The sequence below is a fragment of the Pinus tabuliformis genome, chromosome 5_2, assembly GCF_031772625.1.
Source record: "Pinus tabuliformis cultivar Carrire ecotype Pingquan chromosome 5_2, CPIR1, whole genome shotgun sequence".
Lineage (NCBI taxonomy): Eukaryota > Viridiplantae > Streptophyta > Pinopsida > Pinales > Pinaceae > Pinus > Pinus tabuliformis.
In genome coordinates this window covers 875,476,492-875,491,857 of record NC_142306.1, presented here as the reverse complement: position 1 = coordinate 875,491,857, position 15,366 = coordinate 875,476,492, and positions in this window count along the sequence as shown.

Sequence of the window (15,366 nt, the reverse complement as noted above, 5' to 3'; positions counted from 1 at the left end):
GTTTGGGAGTAGACAACAACAACAAAACAATTTATACTAGGTTAGAGTTGAAGCCCACAGGGTTGGAGCCTCAGAACTAAAATAATTGGAATCCTTGGGAGTTGGTGCTCCTAAGTGCATAACTATTGCCTTAGAAAAATAGAGTTGGTGCTCTGGAGGTTGGAGCCTCACAAAAGTCCAAGTTGGTGCTTGGCAACTGATTGCAACTATTTATATATTGTATCTATTTCATTGCACTGTTTGTGTTAATAAAACCATTTATTCCAGCTATCTATTTCTGCATTCCATATATACATGTTTTGGTGATAAAAATAAAAATTAGTAATAAATACTGATTCATCCCCCCCTGTATTTCCAACAAAAAAATCTTTGTTTCTATGACCCGCGAGAGGTCCTTCGTGGCCCAGACCAAGGCGAATTGTGTGGGCTCCAACAATTTTTCCTTCAGTGGAGGAAACTGGCTATCCTCCAGCAGATCCCATGCGACTAGCATGATGGAGAGAAACAACCACGCATAGTGGAAGGGCTTGGTCTCATCCTGGACCTCGCGACAGTTCGCAAGGAATTGACTACATAAGTACAACAACCAATTAAAGTGCATGCCCTTCGTGCACTGTGTAGGTAATGATACCATAGGAATCGAAACCTCATCCACGCGACACTTCCTCATAAACTTCCCGACCAGTATTTGGGTGGAAATCTTCACCGTGGGATCATTGATAGATGTGATGGAATAGATGTGCGGCTTCTTCACTGGCTCAAACTCCTTTTTCATTTTTTCCACCAAGTTCTTTTCTCTTGCCTTTTCACCATACTCCTTGGTTGGGTTCAAACCCTCCTGTGGTATGTGCGTCATTCTATGGATCAGCATTTCAGTGATGGGTATAGGCCCCCTGGGCCATAAGCACCCATCATGCACTAGAGTGAGTAATTTATGTATGCAGGTCGTGTTGATAGTTGAGCGGTGATAGTGGGGCACCCATAATAGGTTCAACAGCCTAGAATTCTCCACTTCGCGTATCTATTCCATCGTCTCCAACTCAGCTACACCTAAATTCGGGTAGTAGACATGCTTCAGGTAGTTTACTGTGGCAAGGTGAGGAAATCGTTCATGGTCTGCTAGTTCCCAGTCTTCCATTTTTAGTAGTGGAATTCGGACAAGGAGCAGACCTTCAAAGGGGACCTGCTTTGGCATCAAGGGTGTGGCGATGACAAATTTGTCAGAATCCAGGTCCTTAGTGATCTTTGTCTTCCCTTTCCATGGGGGAACACATTCAGGAAGCTTGGTGATGGGCTCCACACCCTCATCTTCTATGTCCTCTGTGCCTTTCTCGGCCTCCAAATCCAAAACCTTCTTTGGTTGCTTGTCTTTCTTCTTTTGAGTCGCCATGTGTTTCTCGGGTGACTCATGCACTGGTACCGACCTCTTTTGTTTGTCCTTATTCGGCTTCTAAGTTTCTCGCACAGGGGTAGGCTTCGGCCTAGGCGACCTCGGCACCATAGGCATAGTAGTCAAAGCTTCCATGCTTACTACCTCTGGAACAACTCCTTCAGATGCAATAGTTTCTTTTGTGCTCACGGTTTCAGTAGGGCCTGGTCCTAACATGGTGTCACAGATGAATTTTGTGCGTTAACTCTGGTAAATTGTCAAATTCAGGGCTCACAACCAAATCCTCAAAGAACGCATGATTGATAACCAACAAACAACTCAGCTCAAAAACTCTAAGGGTGCAAAGTGTTCTCTGTTAGACCGACATGCGTAGTTTATAGGGGTTTTTTAATTCAAACTTGCCCATTCCCCCCAAAATTCGATCATTAAGGTCGTTTTAGCGGCATATCTTCAAATATTTTGGCCTTAAATGCCGCCAACCTACCCATATTAACTGTCTTCTAGCTGTCAAATCATGAACAATGAATCCAATGGTCACTTTCCTGTTGTACTGCACAACACCTTCCCTCACAATGCATCTATCAGTGCGCATCTTCTTATATTGTAACTTTTCCATTTTCTGCGCAGCCTATTTGTCATGGAGTCCTCCATTATTGGAAGCGTAGTTTATAGTCCCGCACTCCCTTGCAACTGTTGTTGAGCACTAGAGAAGGTATGTAATTACCACTTATTTTGTCATCTTTTCCTTAAATTCATAACTTCTTTACATTATGAAATAAGTATATGGTGAAATATTATGATAAAGTTTAGAAGATTTGTGCGAAACGTAAAATGACTAATAATTACCCTTTTCCTATGCAGAAAAAGAAGAAAACGGAAGATCGCCATTCCAAAGGAAAAGACAAGACGAAATTAACTGTTGTCCCTTTGACAGGGAACTGCATCCAAGCAAGGCAATCTAGATTGGAGCGTATAAGCCAGGAAAAGGAAGAGGAGATACCAAATCAGTGCAAGAGAACAAGAAGATAACTAAGAGCTAACAATATGGCAAATCCCCCAGGATCCTTTGATCCTGAGGGATCGCTACCTTAACAATTCTCTGTATCATTGATATCTCCGCTCGACTACTATATGAAGGGACAACATTGCTAGCCCAAGGGACGGACTATTGTTGTTTTTATGAAATTCACTATTGTAATTGAAACTTTGATCATCGACTCTTTTTAAAAGAGCAGTTTCTATAACTCTGTTTTGATGCTTAATATATAAACTCTGGTTGTTGTTCCGTCTTTGATTTTGGAGTAATCTTAAGCAATGCATCCCTCGAGGCTAAGGGCCCGGCCCTGGTGGATCACTTGCTCCTGTACCATTATTTTCTGATTCTAAGTCACGTGTGGTTTGATCTCTCTTATTCGCTTTGTTCAATAATCTATTGTTCTTTATTAATTCATGTATTAGCTCTGTTATATTTCATTCCTATTTGAATAGTAATGTTATTCTCTACTACAGGAATGTTATGCTATTCATTCTAAACTTATATGACATTGTCGTTCCTTTAACGAACTAATATTATCATATAACATTGCTGTTCCTTCCAGATTGCCATTGCTGTTTGTTTACAGAGTAACAATGCTATGTATTTATAAATCGGTATTATTGTCTATTTATCTACAGTTTATTTCCAAACGTGATTGCTGTTCATTTGGGATTTCTGTTCCACCATGATCACAATTGTTGTTTCTTCATAACCGTGATTAATAACTGTTGTACCGAAACTCAGATTACTATTTATTTCAATATAGAAGTGTTGTGTGTCATATTCGATTTGGTTTGCTGTGCATTTACATTCGATTCAGGTTGTCGTTCAATATTTATTTTCCTTTAGTTTGTTGTTTCATTTCCGTTTACTATTTAATTCGGTTATGAGATAAAGATTGTTGTTTAATTCCTATAGATTACACTTACTGCCTTATTCATTTCTGTAGATTAAAGATTTGTTGTTCAAGCTTGTTAAATAGATTACTTGCTGTTCCTTTTTCTGTTATTTGAATTATCATTTCTTTGGTGTGAATAGAACGATCTGAAACTGTAGTGAACATTGACTATTGTGTCCAATTCCTAGGTTGATGATCTTTTCTTTGATTGCTTTTCAATTACATCAGTTTACAAAGGGAAGAGTTATTATTACTGAACCCTTGATTGATGAAGTATTGTAGTTTCTTCATTGAATGATTTAGTTACAAGCATTTCCAGTTCTTGCCATTACATTTAGAAGTTTGTTTTCAGCATTTAGTTATTATTGCAGAAGCACTATACTACTAGCATTACTCTTACAAATGAACTTCTCAAACTGGGTACACTCTTTGAGATAACAAATCGTACCTAGATTGATAATAAATGTAGGGTAAATAGAGGTGAAAAAGACCCTTTTTACTGCTTGACATTTTGGCACCATTGCAAGGGAAGAGTGTAGCCATTTGTTTCTTTTCAAAGTAGTGTAAGTACCTGCTAGGAAGGAATTGAGTTTTAAAAATGGAAGGTAAGAACTTGCGTACGGAGCATGTAACAACCCTGCTCCCCTTCTCGCTTTCCTGTAGATTTGTTGTTGTTTTGGGTAGAAATCAACGTTTGATTTGTGTGCATGACTAAGCAGAAAAATCTTGAAAAGAATCCTAAACCCCTACCCAAGCCTGATAAAGCTAAGGGGCCGGTGACATTTGGCCGATCGACCTTTATAGATGAAATCCTTAAAAAAGCAGAATCTCAGCCTTCAGTAGGACCTAGAAGGCCATAGGATCACCATCTGTAGCCTTTGCTGAGGTGCATAGCCAAACTGACGAGCAAGAATTTCAAGAAATTGAGATTTCTAGCCCAAAATCAATGCAAGAAGGGAAACTTAGTAATCTCCACGAAGGGGGACGAGAAACGGGGGAAACTGAAGAACCAAGATCTCCTCTTAGAGTAATTCAGACATTAAGCAACCTAGATAAGGGAAGTGCTGCAAAAATCATTCATAACAAAGTTGAAGAACCTCAAGAGCCAAAATTCCCCCAGACATTAGGAATTCTCATCATCCCAGACAAACGAAGTGCTGTTATGGCCATTCCTGTTAAGGCCATCCCTGCTCCGTCTAACCAACCTAAGAATATCCTCCCAGAAATCCTGGAAGGTTAGTGGCACATATTTGACCAAATGGCCCAGAACCGGCCAAACACTCAAACCTCCACACTGCAATATCCCATTGTAGATATTGCAGTCAATGCACCTATGAAGGCAATTCCTCTCCAGCATATCCCTACATTTCATGTCCTAACATCGGAAGACCCAAATGTATTTTTGTTTGAATTTGATGTGCTGCATATAAGATATGACTATACCACTGATCCCCAAAAGCTGAAACTATTTCCCTCTACCTTGAAAGGAGCTGCTTTACGATGGTTTATAGGGTTGGGTGGAGGTGTTATAAATGACTAAGAATAGATGAAAGGTGCTTTCCTAAAGAAATATCAAGATTATTTTAGATCTAGAGAGTTAAAAGATGAAATATTTCAGATGGTAGCTATACCTAATGAAACACTAGAAAAATATGTTGAATGTTTTGAGTATAATCTTCAAAGATCTCCTTATGCATCATTACCCTTACCCAAAAATGTATTTAAAACAACATTAATTAAAGGTACGAAGGAACAATGGATTGAAACACTGAATATTATGGGAAAAGGAGACATCTACCAAGAAAATTTTGCTAACATCATTGGTTTATGTATCAAGAGCTCACGAGGAAGTACAAGGCTAAGACCAGCGGAACATGACATGTTTACAAGGGACAACAAGATCTCTGGAGAAGTAGTAACTCGCGTGGAAATTGGAAATTTATTAGAAAATTTCAAAACTGATATATTGCGGACTCTGACAACACAGCTCGATATTACAGCACAGGTAGAGCAAAATTTGGCAATATTCTATCCCAGATGCAGAAAGAAACACAACCACAAAGAGTGCCCATTAGATGTAGTTCAAGTTTGTGCCATTTCGATAAAAGACCACTTTATAGAAAGTTGTCCCTCACTTCTTGGTTTGAAAGCGGTATACAAAGAAGCAGAAGAAGAACCAGAACTAGTGTACCTACTTAATCAGCGCCATCAATGGCAGTTGTGACAATCAGGTATGTTCCCCGATCCAGCTTCTTCTTTCCAGCCTTCACAATATCATGCTTAGCAATATAATACAATATTGCAAAATCAACCTCCCTTATCAAATTGGTCACAACAACCATTTCCTTCATCATCACCATGGCCGAATCAAGCAAGCCAATCTAATTGGCCAAATTTTCCCTATGCTCCACCATATTGGAAAAACAATGTGTATCCAGCACAATGGTCCCCTCCCACTTCGCAGAGTCAAGCTTGGTAGACAAACTGGAAAATACCGATGAATCAGCCAGAAGGAACCATTCCACTCCCTCAACCTACACTTCCAGCATTGCAACAAAACCCCTAGTCTAACTTAAGACTGCAACTCCCAGCCCAACCCAACCCAAATGCAAATAATAGACCGGTTCAATATATTCAAATAATTAAAACACTAGAGCTAGAAGCCGATCTAAGGGAGTGCAATGACCTTCAATTAAGATCTGGGCTCATTATAGAGACTGAGGGAGATAAAAACGTTCAAGTTGAAAATCAGTTACCTGTAGAACAACCATTACAAGAAGAAGATGTGGCTAGAAAACAAACTCATAACCAATCAACCACATCTTCTCCCCCTTTCCCAGAATGATTAATTATATCGTGACCTATAGAACATCTTGATTTTGATATTCTGGGAGAACTTAAGAATTTGTACATAAAAATCCCACTCCTCCAAGCCATCCAAGATATCCCAATATATGCAAAGACCATAAAAGAGCTATGTATAAAAAACCAAGGAGGAGAATAACAAATAACCCAACAGTCCAAGTAGTTGGCACCTTATCTGACCTGTTATCAGGTAGAGAAGCACCTGTCAAATATGAAGACCCAGGAAATCCAATAGTGACAGTACAAATCAATGGAAAAACCTTTTCAAATTCCTTAGTTGATTTAGGGGCTAAAATTAATATCTTAACAACCACCACTTGTCAAAAACTGGGCATTACATTAGTAGAACCGACCTCCACTTTATTAGAACTAGCTCACCGATCAGTGCTTAGACCGAAAGGTACACTACATGATGTCATGGTATCCGTTGATTCCTAGGAATATCTTGCCGACTTTCTGATAATAAACCCTAAAAACCAACTTGATGAACACCAATTAATTTTAGGTAGATCTTGGCTGGAAACCGCTGATGCTTACATTGGCTGCCGACAAGGTAGTATGACCATAAATAGAGGGGCTAATATCAAAAATCTAGCCATATACCCTCCAGCCCTGCCAAGTGTCACAATAATAAAAACTAACAAACATCTTGTATCATACCTTACCGAAAACATTAGATCCCCATTAACTATAGAAGATGCCCTCGATTTCAAAGATCAAACAGAGGATGATGTTATTAACAACTTTATTAACCAAGCTGAATCTAGATCCCACATACAATGTCACATGATAGAGGCAGCATTTGATAATGAATTGGAAGAAGATCCTCTCAAAGACACTCATGACCAAACGATACCTACTACCTCTGTTTCAAATAGAAAAACTGTAGAGATTGAGCCAGGAAAAACTTTAAACATTAATAGTAACCTGACTCCTGAACAAGAAGAGAAGCTGATCCAACTACTGAGAAAATACAAGGAATCATTTGCATGGGATTACCCGGACATGAAGAGAATCGATCCCCAGTTATGTACACACCACATTTATACAAAAAATGATGCAAGACCTATTCGCCAACCCCAAAGAAGACTTAACCATCATCTAAAAGACATTGTGAAACATGAACTACAAAAAAAATTGGATGTAAACTTTATTTATCCTATCTCTGATAACAAATTGGTCTCTTCGCTTGTAGTAGTGCCAAAGAAGAATCGAAAATGGAGGATTTTTGTAGATTACAGAAAATTAAATAAAGCAACCCAGAAAGACCACCTTCCCCTTCCATTCATTGAACAGGTATTAGATACATTAGCAGGAAAGAAATTCTTTTCTTTCTTGGATGGCTTCAGTGGGTACAATCAAATTCAGATTGCCCCTAAAGACCAAGACAAAACTACTTTCACCTATCCTTGGGGAACATTTGCCTACAGAGTTTTACCCTTTGGCCTATGCAATGCCCCTGCCACATTTCAAAGGGCTATCCTCAGCATCTTTTCAGATTTAATAAATGACGGGCTCGAAGTATATATGGATGATTTCACACCATACGAAGATGATTTCGACCCAACACTAGACACATTAGAAAAGGTGCTGCAACGATGCATCGCTACCAGGCTCTGCCTGAGCCATGAAAAATGCTATATGATGATGAATGAAGGCCTCATCCTAGGTCATTATATCTCAGCAGTTGGAATACAAGTAGATCCAGCCAAAATTCAAATAATCTTGTTAATACCTACTCCTACCACACAGACAGAGGTATGTAGTTTTTTTGGATTTTATGGTTATTATAGGAGATTTATAGGACATTTTTCTCACATTGCTGCACCTCTATACGCACTAACAGGGAATGTTGACTTTGTTTGGATAGATAAATGTGACCATGCTTTTGAGGATCTGAAAAAGCATGTGTCAGCACTAGTACTCAGAGGTCCAGATTGGGACCTTCCATTTCAAATTTCATCAGATGCTTCAGACACGGCTATTGGAGCAGTCCTTGGGCAGGAAGAAGACAAAAAGCCATGTGCAATTTATTATATTACCAAGAATTTGTCTCCTGCTGAGTTGAACTATACTATTACTGAAAAAGAATTTTTAGTTGTAATACATGTTGTAAATAAATTTAGGCATTACATCACTGGATATCCTGTTGTTTTATATACAAATCACTCTGCCATAAAATATTTAGTAAATAAACCAATTACAAATGGTAGAGTAACAAGACGGATGATTTTATTGTAGGAATTCGACATCACAATAAAAGACCGACCTAGAAAAGAAAACCCTGTAGCTGACTTTCTCTCACGAATGCCAAAACCAATGGACATAGCAGCAGTCGAAGATCAATTTCCAGATGAACATTTGTTTGTTGTTACGATCAAAACACCCTGGTATGCTAATGTTGCGAATTATTTAGCAGTAGGAAAATTACCAAAACATCTGACTCCCAATGAACGAAAGCAGATTTTCTAGCGTAGTACCCAATTTTCTTGGATTGGGGGCTACCTATTTCATACAGAAGCAGATATGCACATTAGAAGATGCGACTGTGAAGATGAAATTTTTGACATTTTGAAAGCCTGTCATGACGGACCGTGTGGCGGACATTTCGCAGATCGAAGAATTGGTCACAAAGTTCTGCAAACAGGGTATTATTGGCCCACAATCTTCAAAGATGCAAAGAAATTTGTTCAAGCTTGTGATAGTTAAGGAATTTAGACTTCTGTGATCCATAACATTGTCTAAAAAATCTTCGGCAAAATCACATAATCAATCATTTGTCGACGCGTTTCGAACCAACCAGTGTGGTTCATCGTCAGGACAAGTTGACGAACTGATCTGGTTTAGCTTGATTAAATAGAGTGTGCAGAGATTCCAACGGCTATATTGCAACGGCTAATTTTGACCTGAGGATCAAAGTCAAACCCTAGATTTTACTAATAATAGAAGCGAATAATTTATTATTATTAGTTAATAATAAATATTTAATGAAAAACCTAAATTTAATTATTATCTTTAAATTATTTAAATAAATAGTATTAAATTATTATTATTCTTAGAATTTAGTTATAATAGGTAACTGTATAATTATTTAATAATAATTGTTTAAATCACAAGGTCCAATGGTAAATTATGGTAAACTGAATAATGATAAATTATAATTATTATTATTTCAAAAATTATTTAAATAGAATAAATAGTATTAAAATATAGTTACAATAGGTCACTGTGAATTATTAAAATTAAGGGTTCAAGATCTTCTCCAAAATAAATCATTTTTATTAATTATTTTAATGTGATGGCCCATTCGAAATTAAATTAATAAGTTCATACAATAATTTAAGTTTACTAAATAATCTATATTTACCTAATAATATATATTTCTGATATTAAATACGTATTCTAGTTAAATCATTATTATGTAAATCCATAATCTAAATTAGTAATTTATATCTATATTTATTACTAAATTTTTTATTAAAATTAACCCTGTTATTACTTATCAATAAATAGGGAACCAGTCCAAGTAAATAATCTAATCAAATTTAAATATACCCCCTGGGATAAGGTTAATACCTTAATTAGCTCGAAACAACTTATTACTAACTCCTGCACTCCATGAAAAACCCACCAAAAACAGAACTGGAGGAGGGGAAAGACAGAAACACTAAGACCTAACAAAAGGGGAAAGAGGAGGCTAGGAAGACAAGGCTGGGACCCAACAACTGCTAATCTTCCAGCCATCATCCCTATTAAGATTGATCGGCCTTTTTTCAATCTCCAGGGCCTCTCTAAATTTACGATGGTGAAACTGCGCAACTTTGGCAATGACTTGAGCATCTTCTATACAGACATGATGCATAGTCTTCCCCGCATGTTCAGCCAGGGCAGAGGACTTAGTCCTACCATGTCTTAAGTCAGCCGAATGCTCACTAATCCGTTGATTGATAGAGCGACCAGTCTCACCAATATAAGGGGTTCCACAGGAATAGGGAATGACATAGACGCCCTTCATGTCCTTAGGGTCAATAGGGTCTTTCACAGACCTGAGGGAGCCACGGATCGTGCGGAGCGGTCTAAAAGTCGCGGGCACATCGTACTTCCTCAGAACCCTCACAATCCTATCTGTGGTCCCTTGGATGTAAGGCAGGTTCACACCCATGATATGGTCTTTCGGGACTCTTCGGATTGAAGGCTCCTTCTTGGCCCTGAGGAAGGCTTTTTGACCTAGGTACCTATTGTAACCATTCTTCTCAAAGACATCTAGGAGATGAGCCTTCTCTGCTTCCAAGCTCTCCTCATCCGAAATTCTGACAGCACGTGTGGCAAGCGTGCTAAGAACCCCTATCTTCTGAGCGGGGAAATGATGTGAAGACGCATGCAAGTATTGTTCAGTATGCGTCTTCTTTCTAAACACCTGATGAGAAAAGGAACCATCCACCTTCTTAGTGATGAGAACATCCAAGAACGGAAGACAACCATTATCTTCTTTTTCCATCGTGAATTTAATGGCGGCGGACTGGTTATTGAGGTGACTGAAGAAACGATCTAGCTCGTCAGGACCATGAGACCAGACAACACCAGTGTCATCAACGAATCTTTTCCAAAGCTTCGGTAAGAGACGAGAGGAGGCCAAAGCCTTAGATTCAAAATCCTCCATGAAGAGATTAGCGACGACAGGGGACAAGGGGGAGCCCATGGCAACTCCGCAAGTCTGCTCATAGAACTCTCCCTCAAAGCTGAAAAAGGTGGAGGTCAGGCAAAGTTCAACTAACTTAGCCGTATCAGGGTCAGTTAGCTTATTAATTACCACCATGGCCTCATTGATAGGAATACAAGTATAAAGAGAGACCACGTCAAAACTTACCAGAATGTCCTCGGGCTCAAGATTAATTTTCTTAAGATCCTCAATAAAAGCAGCTGAGTCTTTGACAAAGGACTGAGTCTGCCCAACCAAGGGTCTCAACTTTGCAGCGAGGAACTTGGCCAGGAGGTAAGTCGAACCACCAATGGTATTGACAATGGGTCTCAGGGGGACCCCATCCTTATGGATTTTCGGGAGACCATAAATCCTAGGAGTGATGGGGTTACCCTCAATAAGTTTCTGGGCTAGAGGAATTGTGGAATTGCACGACTTGATCGCAAGAGCGACCGCTCTGGAAACCTTTTTGAGGGGATTTTTCGAAAGCTTCTTATAACTCCCACTATTACAGAGATGGTCAAGCATCTTAGCTCTGTAATCCTTTCTATCCAGGATAACGGCAGCCCCACCTTAGAGCAGGATGGCCTGGACAGTCTGACGAAATTCCTCTAAACCAATAGTTAGTCATTGAACATTTCGAGCATTGGGTGCTCGATTTTGTTGGTTTGATCAATCCATAATCAAACCAGAAAACATATATTTTGGTAGCAACAGAATATGTCACCAAATGGGTTGAAGCAGAGGCATTTCCAAGAGCTACAGAGGATTCCATCATTCAATTCCTGTTCCACATATTTGTGCGATATGGCCTCCCAAGAGATATAATCACAGATGGGGGACCATAGTTTGCTGGTAATAAAATTGCTGCAACACTAAAAAACTATTATATTCAGCATAAAATTACCTCTCCATACCACCCGCAGGAAAATGGCCAAGTAGAGAGCATGAACAAAGTAATAGAAGCAATACTGACAAAAACCATTGTGTCACACAGACATGGTTGGGCTACAAGATTGCCGGAAGCCTTGTGGGCATATAGAACAACATGGAGATGCACTACTGGTTATTCACCATATTAGCTAGTATTTGGAAAGGAACCCATCTTTCCAATAGAATTCAAAATATAGACCTTGAGAACAACACAAGAAGTCGGTCTAGATTTAAACGAGGCCTAGATTAATAGACTACAGTAGATTAACGAGCTGGATGAAATCAGGCTCTCTTCTCTTCAACATACCGTATTGGTGCAACAACAGAGAGCCAAATGGCATGACACCCTCATAAAAAAGAAAGTCTTGTGCGAAGGAGATTGGGCGCTCCTATACGATTCCAGGTTTCAGAATTTTCTGCGGAAACTTCAGACTCACTGGCTGGGACCATACGAAATCCAGAAGGTACATGATAATGGCACCATTACTTTAACCACCATTGATGGATCTGGACATACCTTTAAGGAAAATGGCCACTGAGTTCGATTATACCACAAACCACTTACTTGGGAATCCTTCTACCAACACCTCTGCGAAGACTCTGACATTCAGATTCTAGATGAGGAAGAGAACTCTTCCTCACCTTTGGTTCATTAAGTGATTTGATTGCTTTTAAATTTTGTACATAATTCTTTTTTTTTTGTTTGTGTAAATTACTTTCTGTACATATTTCTGCATTTCTACAACTTTTTCATTTTTTGGTTCCTTTCAGATGGAACAACATTTTCACCATTCTGTTGTTCCTTTTTGAAGGAACAACACTCCTGCAGACATTTTCACCATTCTGTTGTTCCTTTTCGAAGGAAAAACACTTCTACATTTTGCTACTCCTTTTCGAAGGAATAGCAGTTCCACCATTTTTTTGTTCCTTTTCGAAGGAACAACACTTTTACATTCTGCTATTCCTTTTCGAAGGAAAAACATTTTTGCCATTTGTTGTTCCTTTCCGAAGGAACAACATTTCTACATTCTACTGTTCCTTTTCGAAGGAACAACATTTCCATTGTTTTGTTGTTCCTTTCCGAAGGAACAACACTTTCACGTTTTGTTGTTCCTTTCCGAAGGAACAACACTTTTATGTTTTGCTGTTCCTTTCCAAAGGAACAACGTTTCTACATTTTTGTTGTTCCTTTTTGAAGGAACAACACTTCCGCCTTTCTATTGTTCCTTTCTGAAGGAACAACACTTTTATGTTTTGCTATTCCTTTCTGAAGGAACAACACTTCTTCATTTTTGTTGTTCCTTTCTAAAGGAACAACACTTTCGTTTTTTGTTGTTCCTTTCCTAAGGAATAACACTTTCATTTTCTGTTGTTCCTTTTCGAAGGGACAACACTTTCATTTTTCTGCCGTTCCTTTTCGAAGGAACAAAATTTTCGCATTTTTTTTGCACTTGTTTTCTTCGCTATTCCAATTAAGGGACAACTGATTTTCCTTTCAATGAACAGTAGTTTCGAGCATGTTTTTCCTTTTTCTTGTGGTTTTTGTGTACAGTAGCTGTTCTATCTTGAGAACAACATTTTTAGAGTGTATTTTCTTCTTTGTGTGTTTTAGCATTTAGACCATTCTTGTGAGTCATGGTCATTTAAAGCACAGTTATACATTTATGCAACGAATACAAAAACTAGAGGATACTAAAACCAACAAATTACATAAAAATCGTTATCTTTAGAAGAAATTGCTTTGAATTGATGAGAGAAAAGAGAAAAGGACACAACTATTGGTCACCTTGCTATCATTATTTTACTAACACCGATATGATTGATTATTTTTATCATGATGGTTCTTCCTAAATCCCCATAATTCTCTTTGATCATTATTATTGAATAAGAATAAGGGTATATTTTTCTCTATTGAGATGTTAAGACTTCTTCCACCATCCCTACTCTTAAGGAGTGTTGAACCACCCTTTGTATATAAATAGGAAAAGTGCTATATAAAAGAAAAAATAAGAAAAAGAAAAATGCTTATATGATTTCTAACATGATTTGTCAGATGAAGGATAGGGGGTCTCATCAAGAGCCAACCTACCATGATCATAAGGAAGAAAATGAAGCGGCATTCCCACTATGGCCACCATATCATGGATATGATCCAAGAGGCACATCGAAAAATAAAAATTCGTTGGAATAGGAGGTCTTATCATGAGTCGGCCTGCCCACCTTTCACTCCTTCCTGGTGAATGGCATTGTGATTCATCTGGTTACCAAGCCAACATAATGGCCTCCATTCTGATATTGCACGACACTTTCCTAGGCATACATAGAGGATTATGGTTCCAAGGTTGAAGAAAACAACTCTATCAAGGTTATGGACACCTGTGGGCAACAGAGCTCTGTTGATGGTATTGAAGTCATATTTCTTATACACCAATAGTAATTATAAAACCCTTCTTCTTATATCTTTATCAATGGTTCAAATGAGATTATGTATATAACCCTTTCGAACCTTTGATACATGAAAATCAATTACAAATCAATTATGTTGGTAAAAGTCGATAATGACCGCATAGGACCTTTTATTCATGTCAACTATCCTATCCTCCAATTCTCACATCATATCACGACATTTCCTTATTTATTAAGCGATTTTATTCTACGCATCAATTTCAGAAATCCGCTCATCGTTGTAAACATGGCATTTCTGTATACGTTGTTCCTTTATGACCTTGTACTATGGCAGTTCAGCATGTTGCTCCTTCATTTGACGGCCAAGGACGACCTATCACATTGCAGGGGGCACAAGTAATCTCCATAATTCGCTGACATACATGTCAGCTCATCATTCGGAAGAATTAATGACTCGGGAATAGAAATTCTTAACGTTATTTTGTTTCCCAATATGCATGGCTTGTTGTTCCAAAGCTATTTCCGTGTTTTGCTCTGCGAAAATTAGCAGTCAGTTAGAACTTTGAATAACTTGTTATTCCGACATCTTCTTTGTGTTTTCCTAATAGCAGCTAAAAATTTGAACAAGCCTGTTGTTCCATTATCGTCTCTGCGTTTTTTTACAGTGTGCTAAGCATGGGAGGAAGATCAATTCGCAGTGAGCCACAGGTGTTGATGGTCTCCAATGGTGCACGAGAGATCCTAGTGAGGGCGAGATGGATAACTTATCTTAACCGTCTACAACAATCCAATGAGACGGTGGCAATTGAGTTTCTACAGAACCTGCATGAACATTATTCCATGGTGAGAGGGAGGCAGATAGCAGTCACTGATGATATAATTGCAGAGGTTTCAGGATTGCTAGCCGCTAGACCTGTGTGGACTCTAAAAAAGGTGACACTGCGGAATGCCATGAAAATCTTCCAGGATGAAGGGCAGAACGTGACTGTAAAAGGGAAGGGAGTTTTACCGACAACCTTGGGAGAGCCGTGGGAAGAATTCGCGAGAATTATCTAGAGCTACATCACTTGTGATAGTAGAAAAGATGTGGTAAGACCATGCCATATTAAACTTTTAGCTATTTTAAAGCAAAAGTGCGC